The sequence below is a fragment of the Microtus oregoni genome, unplaced genomic scaffold, assembly GCF_018167655.1.
Source record: "Microtus oregoni isolate MIOR12 unplaced genomic scaffold, Mior012 000016F_ref0000370, whole genome shotgun sequence".
In the NCBI taxonomy this organism is placed as follows: domain Eukaryota; kingdom Metazoa; phylum Chordata; class Mammalia; order Rodentia; family Cricetidae; genus Microtus; species Microtus oregoni.
Genome location: NW_024543075.1, coordinates 19610448 through 19618854, shown reverse-complemented (window position 1 = coordinate 19618854; position 8407 = coordinate 19610448). Strand labels below are relative to the sequence as shown.

The 8407-nt window shown below is 44.9% G+C and overlaps 1 pseudogene; it reads right to left on the bottom strand.

The window, feature by feature from the left end:
- Positions 1-553: 553 nt before the first annotated feature.
- LOC121457970 lies at positions 554-1097 on the bottom strand (annotated as a pseudogene).
- Positions 1098-8407: the final 7310 nt, after the last annotated feature.

Sequence of the window (8407 nt, the reverse complement as noted above, 5' to 3'; positions counted from 1 at the left end):
GTCTCAGTGTAGTCGGAGGGAGGTGAAGCCCCTGCAGAGCCTCCTGTGCTTATCTTCTGCCCTGGGGACAGCGGGAGTGGCCCCCAGGGCCTCACACATACAGATGCAGAGGCTGCATGGTCGCCTGACTCATGTTCTAGCCAGGGATCCATCACACACACACATAGGCACCCATCCAGGGCACTGCCATCCTGCCAGGATGGGTGCTTACAAATGCTACAGGAGCCGGGGTCAAAATTGGGGGAGGTGGTAAGTAAAACATCTGCATCAATTAAAAAAAAAAAAAAAGGATGGGGCTGCCAAAAGTGAAGAATCATGGTAAATATTTTAGTGAAGCACTTTTTTTTTTAAAACCAAGAGCAACTCAAAGGTCCATGATGAATTAAAAAGGGAAAAAACATTTTAAGTAAAGGCAGGATCAGTAGTCACACTCGGACAAGCCAGGCCAGAGCACAGGATGAAGGGAAGATCAAACATTCTGATCCTGTCTTTCTTTAAATTGTTTGAGTTTTGTTAACCCCTGTTTTGTATTCATCTTTTTTTTTTTTTGAGTTTGAAATGGACTTTATTCAGAACTCTGATCTACCAAGTTAGCGTTTTCCACCCACTCGGGGAGCAGAGACCTTCACAGGCTTCACAATCTTTTGTTTAGGTGCTGCTTTTGTGGGGGCCTTGGCAGCAGCCATTGCGGTCTTCTTGGATGCCTGCTTAGCCTTTTTGCTTCCTTGGCAGCCCTGATGGCCTGCTCTCGCTGGGCTTTCCTAACTTCTGGTTTCTGATTCTTCTTGGCCATTATATCAGCAAGGGATGCACCAGTGATGGCACACTGGAATTTGACGGCGCGGCGGGTTCTTTTCTTTTGAATTTCTTCCGACTGTCCTTTTTTGTGTTTCCTTCTGTACAGGACAGTCCAGTTTATCTGCCGGGGATTCCTTTTGGACAGGAATGCGGACTCGCATTTTGCATTAAGAAACTGGAAAACCTTCCCGTCGGTCCTGGCGTAGCGCCGCCCGTGTCCGGGGTAGATCTTGTACCCGCTGAAACTGCACAGCTCGACCTTCATGATGGGAGCTGCCGCCCGGCCGGAGGAAAGATGACGAAGAGCTTGTATTCATCTTGATTTAAAAACAATACTACATTAAATGCCGAAGAGATGGCCCCGCTGGTAAATGCTTGCTGCACAAGCATGAGGCCCTGATTTGGATCCCCGAACTCATATGAAAATTAGACATGTTGGCAAGAGTGTCCAAAACCCCAGTTCTGGTTAGAGAGGAACTGGGGGATTCTGGGACGTCACTGGCCAGCAAGCTTAGCCAACTGGTGAACTCTAGGTTCAGTGTGAGATCCTGTCTCAAAAAATAGTGGAAATGATGCCGGGCAGTGGTGGCCCTTTAATCCCAGCACTCGGGAGGCAGAGGTAGGCGGATCTCTGTGAGTTCAAGGCCAGCCTGGTCTACAAGAGCTAGTTCCAGGACAGGAACCAAAAGCTACGGAGAAACGTGGAAATGGCCTGTGAGACGGTTCAATGGATGTCATGTTTGCCATGCAAGCCAGTAAACCTGAGTTCAATCCCTGGAACCCACCTAAAGGTGGAAGAAAAGGACCAACTCCACAATGTTGCCCTCAACCTCCACACAAGGGCTATGGCAAGGGAATGCCTACACACACACACATACACACACACGCACGCACGCACACGTACATGCATACACACATACATTACATTAAAATATTTATAAACTTAGACTTATGGGAAATGAAGTATGTTTCCCTACTCCATCCACCAAATATAGCTAAAACACCTGGCTGTTATACAGAAGATAGTCCTAGGTTCTGGAGGATGGAGCCAATGCCATGGACTTTGTGAAGCAAGGAGCATCATGGTGGGGAGTTTCTTAGGTTTTCTTTTAGCCTTAGATTTAAAACTAATGAAGCCACAGAGTCAGAAGCATCTTCAGAGCCAGGTCAAAGCCCAGGTGAAAGCTGGCTCTTTCCAGCTGATGGAACAGGAAGGGGCAACCACACAGGATCGTCTTAGATGATGAGGATACTCCAGTCAACATCACAGAGAAACACTGTGTCCATCTGAACCCAACTAGGAATACATGGAGCCAAGACTTTGTCACAAAGTGCCTGTCTGCCAGGACAGCATTAAGAAAGTGAGTCAGGGAGCTTTTCACACCTACCAATAGTGTTGAGGGGCCTTGGAGGAGAACCTGGACTCTAGTCAACCAGGTATAGCTGCAGATAACGACCCTGTGCAATTGAGAAGAATCTCACAATAGTAGGAGTGTGTGGCCGAGGGCACTTTCCAGTTTCCACTGCCTCCCACAATGCCATCCAGTTGTGAATCCATCAACAGATTAACCCATTGACTGAGTCAGAGCCTTCCTGAAGCACCTCTCAAAGACCCAATCTACCAGCTGGGACCTGTGGGGGACACTGTACAACCAAATCGCAAGAGCTTTCAACTCGGGAGGAGAAGATAACCAACAGATGCCAACATCAATACAATGACAATCAGAATTGTTTTGCTTGGTGGTGAACACCATAGTACCAACACCCGAAAGAGTGAGACAGGAGGATGACGAACACATGATTAGGCTGCCTACATAGTATGAGAGCTGGTCTCAAAAAGCAAAAGCAAAACAAAGAAAGCAAGAGAATCGCCTTGCAAAGAATTTAGAGCAGCCTTCATAAAATGCTTCCAAGCACACCTACAGCACACCTGATAGCGATAGAAGAAACAAAGGACTGAGCAACGACATAGAAGACACCAAAGAAACAGCTGTACACTTTAGAGCTGAGAAATAGAATAAAGGAAATTGAAAATACATTGACCAAATAAATTCATTAACAGAAAAAGAGAGGCCAGAGGAAAGGAGCAGTAGACAAAGACAGAAAGGGTTTGCTTTGTTTTTGTTTTTGTTTTTTAATCACCCTATCAATAAGCCATGATCCATACCAATGCAAAGTATTCACAGATTCCAGTAACCCACAGGTAGGTAAAAAGGAAAGAAAACAGAAAAATAAAAAATTAAATGGCAACTTTAGCCAATAATATAAGTAACTACAGTAAATGTAAACAATTAAAAGACAGATCGGGTCCTGGAGAGGTGGTTCAGTAGTTAAAAGTATGTATTGGTCTTACAGAAGACCCAAGTTCTGTCCCCAACACTCACATAAGATGACTCATAACTGACTGTAACTCTAGCTCTGGGGATTCTGGCACCACCTTCTGGCCTCCACACACACCTGCACTCACATGCACATACTCCTCCCACACACACACATTATTTAAGATAAAAATAAATCTTAAAAAAAAAAAGACAGAGATTGGAAGAGTGATGCAACTTTTTTCTTTTGTTTTTTTTTTTCCGAGAAAGAGAGGGTTTTTCTGTAGCTTTGGAGCCTATCCTGGAACTAGCTCTTGTAGACCAGGCTGGCCTTGAACTCAGAGATCCGCCTGCCTCTGCCTCCTAAGTACTGGGATTAAAGGTGTGCGCCACCACTACCACCCTGCTTAGAGTGATGCAATTTTGTACTGTCCAGAAGAAACCACCATTAAACATCACAATACTAGTAGCTTTACAGTAAGAATATCCTATAGATATCAATCATTAATTAATTATTTATTAACATTCATTAATCTGGTAAAGCAGACTTCAGAGCAAAAATAATTATCAATAATAAAAATAGATAAGTAGAAATACATGACCAGTAGTAGCTGGTCAAACTAGTCTGAAAATTAGGCAATAGAAGGAATAGAAGAACCCTATGCCCAACAGGACTTTTGTAAAATTTCTACAACAACCCATGAAATATCAATAATATACACACTGCTCAAGTACGCACAAAGCAATATCCAAATAGACTATATCCAAAGTCATAACAAGTCACATGAAATTTAAAAGAATTAAAATCATACCAAGTATGTTCAAAGACTGCTTGCAAGAGGCCAAAACTAGAAATCAATGATAGAAAGAAAAGGGTAAAATTTTTAGAAGCTAAATAATGCAGTGTTAAAACAATCCTATGAGCCAAAAAGAAAATCTCAGGGGAAATTTCAAGACACAGTGAACTGAACAAAAATAAAAATGCAATATAACAAAATTTGTAGACACAGTTAAAGAATATTGAAAAGATATTTGTAGCACTAAATGCTTACATGAGAATAGAGGAATACTCTAAAATTACAAACTAAGCCACCATCTTAGCAACATGGAAAAAAGATCAAAATACATCTAAAGAAAGTAGAAGAAAGGTTAAAGTCAATAAAGTTGGAAATAAATAAATAGTAGAGATCAACTAGATGAAAAGCTGATTCTCAGCTATCTCAATACAACTAATTGTCTGTATTCATTCTCAGAAGACTGCCAAAAACTACAAGCAGATAGACAAACTGTCAGTGTCCAGAAATAAAGAGACATCAGTACGGATCCTACAGACATCAATGGGCATATGTTTCTTCACACACAAAATTAACAAGTTAAAGAACAATACCATAAAAAGCACAAACTATCATAACTTATCTGATGCACCTGGGGTACGATCTGCAGAAGCCTGCCAAAAAAAATTAAAATTTTAAAAAGTAAAAAAACAAAAATAATTGTCTCCCTATGATCAAAAAAAGCCAAGCAAAGGAACAGAATTGCCCACTGGGGGACAGGAATCAAAGGATTCTATCCACTAATGCCTACACCCACCCCAATGCCTACAAGGGCCCATCCCCTCTTACTGAAGTGAGCCTCCAGGTCCCATCTCCCTAGCATGTCTGAGCCTCGTGTGTATGCACCTGAATGACGTTGCATGCTAAGCACCATCATTGTCTACTAGAACTTTCCGTAGAGACCATGCTGCCCAGTGCAATTGTCACTAGCCATATGAGGCTGCTCCATACCTAGAATATGGCAGTGCCACTGAGAACGTAATTTTTAATTTTATGTCATTTAGATGAATTTTGGCATGTGTCACTGAGTTGCTGGTGGCCCTTGGACTACAGGATATAGCTATGGAGAAAAGGAAACAGAGACTTCACCAAGAGCTTAGGATATGGAGCGCTGACAGGGACAGGGACAGTTCACCACAGCTGTGCTGAATCTGGGAAGCTGTAGAATGGGTAATAGAAACAAGGAGACTTGGCCTTGAAATGGACAAGGGTGTGTAAGTCCTGGTGGTAAGTCTTAGCTACCATAACAAAGATCCTAAAACTGTGTAGCTTATAGAGGACCAAACTTAGCTTTCTTGTAGTTCTGGGGGCTGGGATGGCCACAATACAGCCTCTAACTTGTCCAGCTACCTGAGGAGGGTTGTTGTGTTCTCCCCTAGGGAGAAGCCAGCACTGCCCTCCCAAGGCTAAAAGGCAAAGATGAACTGTCTTCAGGAAGCCTCTTAGGGCACCTGATTCTGTTCAAGAGGGTTCCCCCCTCACAGCTCACCTCCTAAAGGTTCCACTTCTTACTGTAGTTATTTTGGCAATTAAGTTTCAATATGAGTCTAGGATGCACACAAGCATTAACATGAGATTGCTAGAGCTAGCCAAGGGTTGTACAGGCATCGTCCTCCAGAGTCTAGGCTAACCAGTGTTGTGGAGCTTATGCCTACTGTAGTAATCTGTCCTGTCCCTTTAAGAGATAATCCATGTCCACTCTCTCCCCCACCACCCCCACTCACTACCCCCCCCACTACCCCACTCAGCTTCCAGCCTGAGTCTCTTCTCTCTCTCTCTCTCTCTGCTCTGCTCCCCTTCTCCCCTTCCCCTCCATAACCCACTAAATAAATATCCAACCTCACTCTGTATGGCATGCCTATCCATGTCTCTGTCTCTCACCTGTCATGTGGCTCCCTGACCAGGACCAGCCACCTTCAGAGACCTGCAGCATGGTCTCGTGGTGTGCCTATTTGTCTGTCTCTCCTTATGGGACTGGCTGCCCCATCAAAGTCTCTCACCACCAAGCAGCTCCCTGCCTGGGGCCTGCTGCCTGCTGCCACTCAGGGACCTGCAGCATTTTACTTAAACCATTACACCTACTCCAAAGAAGAATCCAGAGCTAGCACCAAGTGGTCTCCACATGGCTCCTCCAAACAAAACCTGCAAATGGCAAAGCAGGAATAACATAAGGAGGATAATTTAGAATATTTAATATGTTTTGGGTCTCCCATTGATATTTCATCATGCTGTAAGGCTGAACATAATTAAAGCAGAATTTCCTCCAGAAAAGCAAAACAAGGTCCCCACCTAAGGGAAGAGATTTGGGTAGATGCGTGTTGTTCACAGACTTGGCAGTACCTTTGTGGTGCCTACACGCTGACACATTCTAACTTCTTCCTAACAACTAGGCATACTCCCTTGTTATTCAACCTGACTCCTTTGAAAACGTTGCCAATGACCCAGTTAAACAGTGAGTTAAGCATATGAATGACAGTTTGTCCCTAATGAAAGTCACAGAAAGAGCCTTTCCAGGATCTGGTTGAATCTTGCATGTGACTTTGTCCCCTTGACCACATCCCTAAGAAACCATGATGCTATTGCTAAAACAAGGAGTCCAGGTGCTGCCCAAATAGAAGGACTGGTCTTAGGCTCCATTCCGCTGACATATCAAAATGCCGTAGGTTAGTTCGTTGGGTTCAACAGTTTATTTCCTTACACTTCTGGGGCTGGGAGTTCAAGATCAAAGTGCCAAAGATTCTGCTTCTTGTGAAGACTCTTCCTGGCTTGCAGATGGCCTCCTTCTGGTTGTGGCCTCAGGGGCCTTTCATCTGTGTGTCAATAGAAAGAAGTAGCGCTCCCTAAGATCCTGAGTGCTCCCTAGGATTCCACACCTTCTCAGGATGGTGTTCATCATACCCACCCTCATGAACTGACTTAACTTGAATTAGCTCCATCTCCAGGCATACTGATAGTTAAGATTTCAACATACAAATGTGGAATGGACAGGGGATATTTGAAGACTAAGGATTCAAAGATAGCACAAGCCAAGCAGCAAAGAGGATTTTGGTTCCGTCTGCTTGTGCGGCATCGGGGCTGGTCCCCCCAGTGGGGCGTGTCACAGCCCCAGATCCACCCAGATAATACTCTTTTAGCGCTGTGCCAGAAGGAGCAAGGCATTGTTGCTGGAGGCATGCTGCCTAACCTTGGAGTACATTCACTGACAGAAAGTGCAAGTCACCAGGAGAACTCACCTGTGTCCCCAGCCTAAGAAGGCTTCTCCACAGAACAATACAGAAACTAAGACCAAACACTTGATAAATGAGATAAAGTGAGGATGGAGTGAACTGTCCGAAACAGCGGAGACAGGATCTACGCAAAGCTGCTGAGCTAAGGGAACAAACCCAGGGCAGACTGAAAGCTCACATCTCTGCGCTCCTGCCTTCCAGACCCTCCGCAGCCCCCGGGCATCATGGCCTCCTGCCCAGAGGTCAAGCCCTGGCTATTGCTAACATTTTCACTGACCAAAGCCTCAGGCTTTGTCTTCTGACATTCTCTCTGGCCCTGAGGGATGCTCAGGGTCTCAGAGCAAGTGGCATCTCACCAGGCAAGAACCTCAACGCCACTTCTAAAGCATCTGTCTTGGGGGACCAGGTGTGAAGCCAGATGTGAAGTGTTGCTCTTGATTTGACCTCACCTTCAGTCAGAACGCTGGCATGCAGTGCCCCCCACCTCCATGCCAGGAAGCCAGTGCATAATGAAGGCAGAACATGAGCCAATAGAACCCCCATCAGCATCCCCATCCTGTCTTTCCCAGCAGAGGACTCTAGAAGAAACTGACCACCTCTTTGAGCCCCAATTTCCCTCCATGAAATAGGAATTCATCCTGCAAGTATCTTTTGGCACCTAATGTGTGTCGGTTACCATGATGAAGACAACAGAGGGCTGGCTGTCCTCACCTCGCTTCCAGCTGAACAAACAGATAATGACAAAACATGGCCAAGTCAGTGGAGGCCACGCATGGCACGTGATTGCAAGACCTGTGATCCCCTAGAAGGAGCCTCAGAAAGGCAACTATGCCATGACAAATGAGCTAAAATGGAGGGACAGAAAACAGCAGTAACTCCCAGAATGCTCATGAGAACAAACAAAGTAATGTCCACAAACACACAGGTCATGGACAGAGCTTCAGGAATAAATTATAGTGATGATGGGAGTAGTCACCTCAGTCTGTAGCACGCCTCCACAGACCAGTTAGGAAAGAGAGGTTTACCTGGACTCAGAGTTCTGGTCCAAGATCAAAGGGCTCCATTTGCTGATGGTTAGGGATAAGGAATAGGAGAAGACCCAGTCAAGCTGGTTTGTGTAGCTGGCCTACCCCCAAGATAATGCATTAATCCATTCATCATGGTGAACAGGAGGGCAGAGGCCTAACCACCCCTTGAAGCTTCTACCTCTTAATACCTGATAACGCAGATT